The 12,294-nt window shown below is 41.2% G+C and overlaps 1 protein-coding gene across 8 annotated transcripts in view; it reads right to left on the bottom strand.

Moving 5' to 3' along the window:
• The window catches only part of AGBL4 (AGBL carboxypeptidase 4), a 1,484,537-nt gene that overhangs the window by 258,985 nt on the left and 1,213,258 nt on the right, over positions 1 to 12,294 (bottom strand). The window lies entirely within an intron of this gene.

Genomic DNA, 12,294 nt, shown 5'->3' with positions numbered 1-12,294 from the left:
TAGCCACCCTACCCACGCCCCCCGCCCCGCCCCCTCCCTCCCGCCTTTCCCAGCCCTTAGTTTGGCCCCGCCTTTGCTTTGCTTTCTTTTTGTTTGTTTGTTTGTTTTGTTCTGCAAAACTGCCAGCTCCGCTGTGGGAAGGGTCAGTCAGACAGAAAATTTCCCCTAGAGCTGCCAAACCAGTTCTGACCAGAACTGGGGCTTATCTAGGATTTCCAGTTGTGCCAGCTGGCTGGGGAGGTGGAAGGTTTGTCAAGGGCTGCTCTTATCTGAGGGAGCAGTGGCGCCCCTCTCCTCTATGGTCTTTCTCCATCGAGATACCCTCTCCACAGCACGCCCACCACTGAGCAGGGACAACTTGGAGTCGCTGAGGGAGTTGAGGAGCGCTCTGGATAACACAGGCCCAAGGCTAGGGATTTCTGGAGCACTTTGAGGAGTACGGGAATAGTACTCCATGTAATAGCGGTCTTTGCTCTGTCTCTTGCTAAAGAGAGCCTGGAGGGGCTTGGGTCCTCTCCAAGACAAGCCGTGAGGACCAGCCAAAGAGGGCTGATTGGGCTCTGTACTCACAGGAACCCTATCCCACATCAGAGGAGGTCAGTACCTTCACGGGGATGCCTCGTATCAAATATGGCTAGTTATATTTCTGTTGCCTAGCCAGACCTGGCACTTGACAGGGAGTTAATGAATTTTGGGTAAAGAAGAATAAAAACCCACATCCATCCATCCATCCGTCTCTTCATTCATTCCTTTATTCAAGCAACCAGTATTCACTGAGTTTACACCACCTGCCAGATTCTGGGCCAGGTGCTGGTGGTAGAAATGAAAAGATAAACACCTGGATTCTTGGGCCTTGCAAAGTCAGTGTACCAGAACTTGAATCTCAGTTTTGGGTTCCTGTGCCAAAATTAGATAACTGTATAAATAACATACCTTTCCCACCCTCACAACCTTTACAATCTAGTCTAGGAGTATTAAAGCAGTATAAGCAAGTAATGACAGTATAATGAGAAAAGTATTGTCATAGAGGAATGCTTAATGGAGGTGTTGGACTCAATTAAATCTTATATTTTTAAAAATTCATTTTAGTAAACTTTAGCTGCAAGAAAAAAACAAAATAAGTGCACCAAAATGTTAATAGTGATTTTTTTAGCTTCTTAGTAGTGGTAGATGATTTTGTTTTTCCTTGTATTCATTGTGTGTGTGTGTGTGTGTGTGTATGTGTGTAACTATTTCCCACAATGTTTTATTACTTTATAATCAGAAAACATTAAACATTATAAAATCAAAGCACTGTGCTCACATTTCACATCAGCTGCACTGACAATGAGGCAGATATTTATTTCACTGTGATATAGAGAGTGTGTTATATAAGTGAATCCCATCAACATATAGCTCTCATATCCAAATGTGTAGGTCAGTGCAAATTTTTTTAAACCAACCCACTGGTTACGTGGTACCAGCCAAAAATGACCACCACTTGTCCTGATGCAGCCGCTGGTCTTATCTTGCTCCACAAGCTTGTGGAAAAAAGAGGAGCCACTCTGAGTTGTACCAGCACATTTACTCTCATGATTGTGATTTCTTTGGACTGATCCTCAGTGAGTTTTTATTTTAAGAATACATTCCTATGGTGGTCAAGGGGAAGTAATGTGCAGCAAGACTTCTGAAAATTCACAAGATGGATCACGCAGAGTTGGCCGTATTTAACAAAAGTCCTTGAAGCTCCGGACTATGTTCCCAGAATGATTTCAAGTAGCTCATGGCCAACCTCCTCTCTGCATCTAATGGGGGTGACTGCAAAACATTACCAATCTCATCTCTTACTACCTTCCCAGACACAGTACACCCCAGACACCTAAACTATTTGACATTTCCCAAGATAGCATGTTTTAGCAGGTTCCAAGCTTTTGTGCTTTTTCTGCCTTCATCCTGGGAAGTTCTTCCTTCCTCAACTTACCCTGAAAATCAGCTCAAATGTCATTGCCTTTGTGAAGCCTTCCCCAACCACCCACATTTCTCAAGGACAGCCCATCTCTTTCTACTACAATATTTTGTCCCAGCACTTTTTATCTTCCCTCACTAGAATAAGAGCTCTTTGAGGGGAGGCAAAGGCTGGGTAACTTTAGCATCCCAGGTACCTAGCACAGGGCTGGGGAGTAAATGTTTATAAAACAAATGTATTAAAGAAGGACATAAAGAGAGCACGAATAACAAACCTCTTGCACATTTTTTCTTGAAAGCCTGTTCCTCTCTCTCTTTTTTTTTTGAGACGGAGTTTCGCTCTTGTTACCCAGGCTGGAGTGCAATGGCCTGGTCTCGGCTCACTGCCACTTCCGCCTCGCGGGTTCAAGCGATTCTCTTGCCTCAGCCTCCCGAGTAGCTGGGATTACAGGCGCCTGCCACCATGCCTGGCTAATTTTTGTATTTTTAGTAGAGTCGAGGTTTCACCATGTTGGTCAGGCTGGTCTCAAATTCCTGACCTCAGGCAATCCACCCTCCTCGGCCTCCCAAATGTGCTGGTATTACAGATGTGAGCCACCGTGCCTGGCCTTTATTATTATTACTATTATTATTATGCTTTAAGCTCTGGTATACATGTGCAAAACATGCAGGTTTGTTACATAGGTATACACATGCAATGATGGTTTGCTGCACCCATCAACCCATCAACTACATTAGGTATTTCTCCTAATGCTATCCCTCCCCTAGTCCCCCAGCCCCCCACCCCTACAGGCCCCGGTGTGTGATGTTCCCCTCCCCGTATCTGTGTGTTCTCGTTGTCCATCTCCCACTTATGAGTGAGAATAGGACACAAACAAATGGAAAAACATTCCATGCTCATGGATAGGAAGAATCAATATTGTGAAAATGGTAATATTGCCCAAAGTAATTTATAGATTCAATGCTATCCCCATCAAGCTACCATTGACTTTCTTCACAGAATTAGAAAAAACTACTTTAAATTTCATATGGAACCAAAAAAGAGCCCATATAGCCAACACAATCCTAAGCAAAAAGAACAAAACTGGAGGCATCACGCTACCTGACTTCAAACCATACTAGAAGGCTACAGTAGCCAAAACAGCATAGTACTGGTACCAAAACAGATATCTAGACCAATGGAACAGAACAGAGGCCTCAGAAATAATGCCAGACATCTACAACCATCTGATGTTTGACAAACCTGACAAAAACAAGCATTGGGGAAAGGATTCCCTGTTTAATAAATGGTGTTAGGAAAACTAGCTAGCCATATGCAGAAAACTAAAACTGGACCCCCTCCTTACACCTTATACAAAAATTAACTCAAGATGGATTGAAGACTTAAACGTAAGACATAAAACCATAAAAACTCTAGAAGAAAACCTAGGTAATACCATTCAGGACATAGGCATGGGCAAAGACTTCATGACTAAAACACCAAAAGCAATGGCAACAAAAGCCAAAATTGACAAATGGGATCTAATTAAACTAAAGAGCTTCTGCACAGCCTGTTCCCCTTTTTAAGAGTTGAAGCTGAATCCCAACTCTGCCTTTCCCATTCCCAGTGATCGAAGGGCAGAAGAACATTGATTCTACCACTTGTAAGACAGACACATTCATTAACATATTAAATATCACCGCACCCTGAGGTTCAAATTTCCTACCCATGTCACTGTAAATCATTCTTATAAGGAGGCAGTTCCGTTTTCCGATAACCCAGAAAGAGGAAAAGAACAGACAATGGACCCGGATGCTGACAGAGTGAACACAGATCGAAATGCATGTTTCATAGATCCACAGAATAGATTCTGGGGTAGTCATGACTGGCATGGGATGCTTAAAGAGATACCCTTGGACGGCACCAGAAAGACGTCAGTTTCTGCTTCCTGTGTGACTCACACATTCAGTCTATGGATACAGCTTAATGGAAAACCTACTATGTGCCATAGGGCACCTCTTCCACCCTACTGAAAACTGAGCGACAGTACTTCGACCTGGAGACCATAGCCCTGGGCTTTACACATACCAGATACTCAAGATATTGATGATTCATTGACTGGTGAGCAAAGATAGTTTAAATACAGGTTTCAGACTTAAAGAGGCAACTGCAAACTTCAAGTTTAACCAAATCATTGTTGAATCCCCTCTTCAATATTTCTGCCAAATGGGCATCTAGAACACCTTTTATACAGTTCTAATGCCAGGAAGCTTACTAGCTCCCCTTAACTTTTATACATTACCAAGTGTTAGAAAGGTCTTTTTTACTTGCACTGAGGTAGAATCTTTAACCTTGTAGCAGCCATACTAGGTTCACCAAGACTCTCACACCTGGCCCTTCAGACATGGTAAAACTTGGAATCCTGTCTCCCAGCTCTTTGTTTGTCTTCTGCCCAAACATCTTCATTTCCTTCACCTGTCTCTCCTCATATGACCTGGTTTCAGTGATGATAATTGTAATACCTATTTTTTCTCTAAAGCTTATAAATCATGCATGCCAGGCTCTGTGTATACATGATCTCAATTATTTCACACTAAATTCTTAAAGTGGGTGTTATTAAACCCATGATAGAGTTGAGAACATGGAGAACTATGGCAAAGCAGTTTGGCTCTGGGGAGCCCTGGAAGGCTTGTGGTTATATTTGAATTTTAGACAGTTTGCTCTAGAAACCTTGTGGGGAAGGATTGGAGGGGACGCAAGTCTGGGGAGACAGAGGCCTGCGAAGAGGCTGACTGTCCTGTCTCACCCCTCCCCCGACTCTCTTTTTCTGTGGGCCAAATGTACTTTGCCTTTCATCCAAGTCATTTTAATGGAGCAGAAAATGTACACATCTGGGGCAGCTTTGCAACTGCGTCTCCACTGCACTCTCCTGTTGAGTTTTGCAGAGCCTTGGGTTAATGTCAGGCTCCTTCGGTTTAGCCAGCTGAAGCATGTTCAGTGGCAGCAGTGGGACTTATGTTTCATATTACTACATGGAATTCTCAATGTACTTTGCAAAACTAAGGAGACCTAGGTTTTGTAAATTTTTAAAGCAATTGGAGCGTGTCTTTTCAACCGCTCTGCTAATGATTGACCACATTTTTTCATGATTTTGCCTTTTTTCCCTGTGATGTTTGATTTGACTTTTCAAGTCTCAGCTTTTTACATTTTTAAAAGACTTTTTAAATAGTAGTTTTAGGTTCATAGTAAAATTAAGAGGCAAGTACAGAAATTGCCTTCATACTTCCTATCACCTACACAGGTATAGCCTCCTTAATACCAACATCCCTCACCAGAGTGGTACATTTGTTGCAACTGATGAACCTACATTGACACATCATCATCACCCGAAGTCCACGGCTTACATTTGAGTTCACTCTTGGTGTACATTCTATGACTTAGGACAAAAATATAATGACATGTATCCACCATTATGGTATCATACAGACTAACTTCACTGTCCTAAAAATCCTCTGTGTTCCACCTATTTAGCCCACCTCAGCAGCCCCAACCCTTGCAACCACTGATCTTTTTACTGTCTCCATAGTTTTGCCTTTTCCAGAATGTCATATAGTTGGAATCATACACTATGTAGCCTTCTCAGATTGGCTTCTTTTACTTAATAATATGCATTTAAGATTTTTCCATGTTGTCTTATGGCCTTTTACATTTTTAAAATTTTCCTATTTTGCCCAGAAAAGTAATTTGCTGTGCTGCAAGCTGAGGGCCACTGTCTTCTCAGGTTGATTCAAGGAAGGAATGTTGATACATGGCCAGGAGGATCTGGAGCTACTGGGAGGCCTGTAGTGGGCATTATCCTGAGCCGTGTAGTCATACCCTAAAGCAGGGGCATCAACTCAACTCATTCATATGCCCTCCTGCTCATGAAGGCTGATTGAGTCTGCTTGTGGGATTTTGGGCAGGGGAAGAGAATAGCAATGGAGAGGGGGAAGGAAGCAAAGACAAGAGTTGCATGTTGAGTATAGGCTTAAAGGCCAATGAACATCACCTGGATAAGTTATCCAGGTGAGACTCAGAGGGAAGGTAAACTTGTCATGCAGATGACAGATTGGAGGGCCAAAGAAATGTGGGCTTAGGAATCACACCAGTGGTTAAAACCTGACTTTGTTACATCTTTGCTGTAACTTTAGGCAAGACAGTTCACCTCCATGAGCCTCAGCTTTCTCACCTGTGAAGGAGTTGTGAGACTTGGGCCAGGAATTTTCCACCCTTTCTGTGTATTAGGATCACCTTGGGAGTTAAAAAATATTCCATTCCCTGGTCCTATCCCCTGAGATCCTGATTCAATTGGTTTGGGATGGGGCTTAGGCATTGATTTTTTTTGTTGTTTTTTAATTCCGAGTCTTCTAACGTGAGACAAAGTTGAGCACCTCTGAGTTAGAAGACCTTAAGGTAACATGCCAAGCACACAGGAAATTCTCAACAAGTCATAAATATTATTATTTTCAGGAAAAATATACAGGGCTCCTAAATGTCTATCTAACCTTGGGCAAGTCACTTAGCATCTCTGAGTTATGATTTCTTTATCTTAAAAATGACATGCCAATGTAAAAAGAAAACAGTATATTTAGTCTTAGGCTCTGGGTCCAAATCCTGGTCTGATAAGTAATGTCTATCCTTATGCTGTGGCCTTGGGTACGTTTCTTAATTTCTTCAAGCATCATTTTCTTCATAAGAATATTAATTCAACTTCACAGAGATGTTCTGAGGATTAAATGAGATAATCTATGTAAAATGCTTGGCACAGTGCCTGACACTGTGGTGAGTTCTCAGTAAATGATTGTTGCTGTTACTGTTATAATCATAATAATTATTACAGTTATAATTATGAGAACACATATCCCCATTCTGACACAGAGTGGGGGTGTCCAATACATTTTTACTGAATCAAATTGAATACAACAAACTGAACAATGCTGATGATAATCCAACAAGCATCCTAGAATGATTCCCGCCAAATGCTATCCCCTTCAATAAAACTCTATGGTCATGGGTCACAGTCACTAAAGAAGATCTCTAATTTCAAATGTTCAAGAGCCTCTGAGGCCACAGGGCTTGACCAAACCTGCAGCAAGTACTTCTGAAATACTGTGTTTGGGGCCATTCATTCTTTCAAACTGACTTTGTTGAGTATTTTTTTAAGAGAAGAAATAAAAACTTCTATGCATTATATAAAATGTAAAGTGTAGAAGTGTTTACAGCAATCTGAAGCCTTGTGGATGTGCATAATGGCTTGAAGTTCAGTTTGGGCAAACTGCAGTCAAATTCAACCATTCAGATCTCAGCTATCTTATGAGCTCATGTGGGTCACAAATGGAAATCATTGGTCAAACAAATGATCTGAATCCCAGCATTTTACTAGTAGTATAGTATATACTCTGCATAAGCAACAAAAAGCAAATGGATTCCCGGTGGTTAAGGATGAAAATAAATTTATTAATAGAAAAAATTGTCACAAAGAAGCAACATTTGAATTCGTTTTGAAAAAGAAATGAAAAGATTGACCTACCTTGGAAAATGCAACTCGCTTCCTGAAATTATGAATTTCAATTAGGGGTCAACTAGTTTGAGAAGTTGCCTCTGGTTCCCTTTATTAAATTAACTCATTCTGTAATTTTTCAAGTGAAATGTCACTTCCTCAGGAAAGTCCTCTCTGACTCACTCCTTCCATCCCCCTCCAGAGACTAGCTCCAGTCCTTCTTACACACTTCCATGGCTTCTTATAGTTTTCTTCATGGAGTGTATCTTAGTATGTAATTATATGTTTATTCTATTATGGTCTATCTCTGCCTATAGATCAAAGCTCCATTAGAGAAGTGACCATATCTGCTTTCTTCACTGTTGCATCCCTGTGTCTAACCTGGCACATGAGAAACCCTAAACAAACACTTGTTGAATGAGCGCATATCTGAAAGGCAGACCCTAGAGAACCCCCCCACCCAGAGATGAGAGGCAACAGGTGTACCAAGGGCCATAGTCTGTCCCTCTAAGTCTCATTTTCCTCTCTGTGTTTCTGTGCTTCCACCATGTCTGGCTCCTATCTGACTGGAACATCAATAAAAGCCTATTTCCCATTTTCCCTTAGCAACCACTGGATAGGTTAACATTTTCAAAATGTTTTTCCAAACACGAGGAGAGAACAAAATGGAAATAAATAGAAAAATGATGTACACAGAAGAAAAATAGTCAAGTTGACAGTCACACATGGTGGTCATACACTAATCCTAATAATAACATAATAGTAGCAGGAACCTCATTGACACAGTCTCTGGGCCTTCCAGGAAACAAGATGGTGATTTCTGCCTCATTCCACAAGGTTAGAGTTCTTTCTTATCCTGTTGTTGTTGGCTGGAAGTCATTGACTCTCTGACCCCCTACTTAGTTAAGGAGAACCCTGCCTCATTCTAGTCTTCTGATGATTCCAACATCATTTTTGAGACAATAGGGCAACCTTCCTTCAGAAACCATATTAGTTCTCTGGTTATCATCTCTGCTTATCCCAAGCACCTGGTGGTTCAAAATGCCTGCCCTTCACAACTCCTCATAGGGCCAGAGTGTACCCCTAGACTTAAAAAAGACAACTCTAGGTTACCATTCTGAGTCAAAGGCATAAAGGAGAACATTCATTCAGAAGGTTAAGTCATCTCAGAAGTATACAGCAAACCGTGAACTCTGATTTTCTTAAGAATGTCTCTTAACCACACCATAAAGTCAATACAAAATCAGAGGAGAGAAATGAAAACAGAACTAATGATTATTGATTTCCATGATAGGAACTGTACTAACTGCTTTACATATTTAGTTCTTTTAATCTTTTCAAAATATCCCATAAAGTCAGTATTATTATCTCCATTTTTCTGATGAGGAAACTAAGACTTAGAGAGGTCATAGAACTTGTTTATAGTTACTTGGAAAAGACTTCAACCTGGGTTTCTTTGATTCAAAACTTAGGTTGTGATGGCTGTTTTGATATAGGCCTTCCCTCAGAGTTTCCTGAAGCAACAAGGAGCTGAAATGACTATGGGATCTAATCCCTGTTCCCTTTTTCCTAGAGGCTTGAATCCCTACCTAGAAACCTGAGAATTAGACCCTATGGGAAAGTCCAGTATCTACCATTCCAATCATTCATATCTTAAGTAGCTAATAATTTTGTAAATACTGAAGATTTGACTACATTATCTGTGGTTTCTTAAATCATGGCTTCCTTATGTCAGAGTCTGAATTTTTTAAGCTCTTTGAGGTTACCAACTGTTCAAGCAGATTTCTACTGTCACATATCCTCTGCTGATGGCCAAGGCATTAGAACCTGTGGGTAATCACCTCTTACAGCAGGGGAAGAGTGGAGGATTATCTGAGCCAAAAAAGGAGATGATTGGATAGCTCCAGTCAGAGATATCTCTGTGAAAAATGTCAGCCTCCCCCAATACCCCGCAAAAGTGTTTTCTTATCCTATTATTGATTAAAGGAATAAGAATAAGAATAGAGATAATAGTAGCAAACCTTTAAGGAATGCTTGCCTTGTGCTAGGCTTTATGTACATTTTTCATTTAATCCTTAAAGTAGTCCTGGACAGTAGGTACTATTATTAATAGCCTCATTTTAAAGGTAAGGAAACAAGGCGTAGGGATGTTGGGTAATTTTCCCAAGGTCACACAGGAGCAAATGGTAGACACAGGATTAAAACCCAGGCCATTTGACTCTAGAGCCCCAGCCATGGACTTCTGCCCCAATTCTGGCTCCCACTGAGTCTGACTCTCTAGCCTCATTGACAGGATTTGTGCCCTTCTGGTCAGGATAGGGAGATGATGAAACATTCATCCTCAAAGGGTCATATACAAGTTCTCCAGGGATGTCCAGATGACCCCTATTGGTCCAGGTGAGATCCTGGCAGGCACTATCATCCAAATGTCCCAACAAGCACCCTGGAGTTCATTTATATTTTCATTCTATGTTGTGGTGGGTGGGAATGTACTAGATCCAATCCGCAGGATAAAGATGGCTTTCTTTCATTTATTAACACAAATTTCTTTATTTAGTAGCACAAAGGAATACTTATTAATGCCAACCAATATAAAAAAATCCTTTCCCTCCACGTTTTTATATTATAATGGAAAACTGACTCATATATACAACATACAATATATTTTCTTTCGATAGTTCTTTTCATAGATTCTTTTAATGCTGGCGGGGGATGTATTGGGGTGCAGAATATTAAAACCCCACCTCCCCATCTTTATTATCAGGCACACCTCTATTATCAAGGAAAAGAAATGGCAAGAATAGAGGAAAAAGAGATAATCAGTTAAGGGTGAGGCATTTTTTTGCTAACACAAGGATGGATAAGAGAAAGACGCACACAGGTGCATGGGACTCTGGATAGTGGCCAAGGGAAGGTTTATCTCAACTGGCAGTTCTAGTAGGTAACTGCAAAAGACCCTACCTCCCACCCTGCTAACATATTTGGCCACATTGCTGGGCCATCAAATGGTCTCCAATCACTAAGCTCTGTTGCTGGCTCTGGGACCCATTCTGGAGAGGTAGCATGTCACGAGAGGTATATGGCAATAAGAAAAGTGAAAAGCACACAGGCCTATAACTCAGTTTTGGGCTCAATTACTGCTTTATCACCAAGGTACTGTGAGACCTTAGGAAAATCTATGACTCTCAGTTTCAGGTTTTTCAACTGTCAAAAAGATCCTTATAAGGTTTTCATGTCTAACTGAGACAATGCATGTAAAGTGCCTGGCAGGCACAGTGCCTCTCACACAGTAGGTTCCAAAAACTATGAGTTGCCTTTTTCATTCTTACCTTCTGAGATAATTTCTATTACTCTTTCCTTGCAGGAGGTCACAGAGTAATGACAAGGATGGGTTCCTGGAGCCAGTTCATTTTGGGTGAAGGATTTTCCTCCTCCCTGAAGTCTGGGCAGTATTATTGTAGATCTACCACCCACCATCCCTTCCTAGTCTGCCTTGTTTAAGAAAGCTGGAATCTTACTAAGGTCTGTACTTTTATAAATTTTAGGACTTAAGTTGAGTTCGGGGTTTTATTGTCTGCTTTTAAAATCATGATCAGATATTATATATTTAAAACATGGCTTCAGAATTGTGAAACACAGTGTTCTCAATCATAAAAATGGGTGAACTATGTTATGCCTTTCTGTTTCCATTTCTGGGTTCTCTTTTTGTCTCCTTGCATGAATTTTTCTGTGATGCCCTGCCTTATGTCCTAATTCTTCTGGGACACTAACTATGAAAATGTAGGCAAGATTCTTAACTCTTCTAAGACTGTCTTATTTGTTCATTCATTTATTTACTATTGAACTATTTGGTGAGTGCTTATAATGTGCCAGAATCTCTGATTAATGCCTGGGATACAGTAGAGAATCAGACAGACAGTTTCCCCCATTTACAAAATGGGGAAATGAAAGGCATATTTTAGGATTTTCAAATGGAGTAAGTGAAATTTTATATATACATGAGAGGAAGAGACAAAGAAGAGGACTAAAATCTATTGAACCCCTTACTTGATCCCCAGTAATGCTAGGTGCTTGATATGCAATTCTGATAATAAACTTGGGAAGTGATTGTTGTTATCCCTATTTTATAGATGTAGCAACTGAGGTTCAGAGAGGGAGAGTGAAGGTCCAAGTCACACACTGGATTCAAACCTGGTATGAAGTCCATATGGTTCTCACTCTGCTATGTTGCCTCCAGTGGTCTTGGAACACTGCTTGTCATCCACTGGGTGTGTTAATTCCCCATCACCAACTCCACATAGAATCTGGGAGGCTGTACTATTCTTGCTGCGTGGATATATATATGTATATACACTTTTTTTTTTTTTGAGACAGAGTCTTGCTCTGACACCCAGGCTGGAGTGCAGTGGCCCAATCTCAGCTCACTGCAAGCTCTGCCTCCTGGGTTCACGCCATTCTCCTGCCTCAGCCTCCTGAGTAGCTGGGACTACAGGCACCCGCTACCACGCCTGGCTAATTTTTTTGTATTTTTAGTAGAGACGGGGTTTCACCATGTTAGCCAGGATGGTCATGATCTCCTGACTTTGTGATCTGCCCACCTTGGCCTCCCAAAGTGCTGGGATTACAGGCATGAGCCACACTGTGGATATATTTGATAGCGCTAAATGTGGTCTGGGTAGAGTAAGGGGTACTTGAATGGAATATCCAAATCCTGTTCCCTGATTCTTTAGGAACAAGATGTAAAGAAGACTTATGAAAGGAAAGGGAGGGAGACATATACATTAAGCTCACTAACTCCAAGTCATAAGAAGAACTCTAAGGTCCTCTGGCA

The sequence above is a fragment of the Symphalangus syndactylus genome, chromosome 12 (assembly GCF_028878055.3).
Source record: "Symphalangus syndactylus isolate Jambi chromosome 12, NHGRI_mSymSyn1-v2.1_pri, whole genome shotgun sequence".
Classification (NCBI taxonomy): domain Eukaryota; kingdom Metazoa; phylum Chordata; class Mammalia; order Primates; family Hylobatidae; genus Symphalangus; species Symphalangus syndactylus.
The sequence above is the reverse complement of the archived record's forward strand: the minus strand, read 5'-3'. Positions and strand labels throughout refer to the sequence as shown.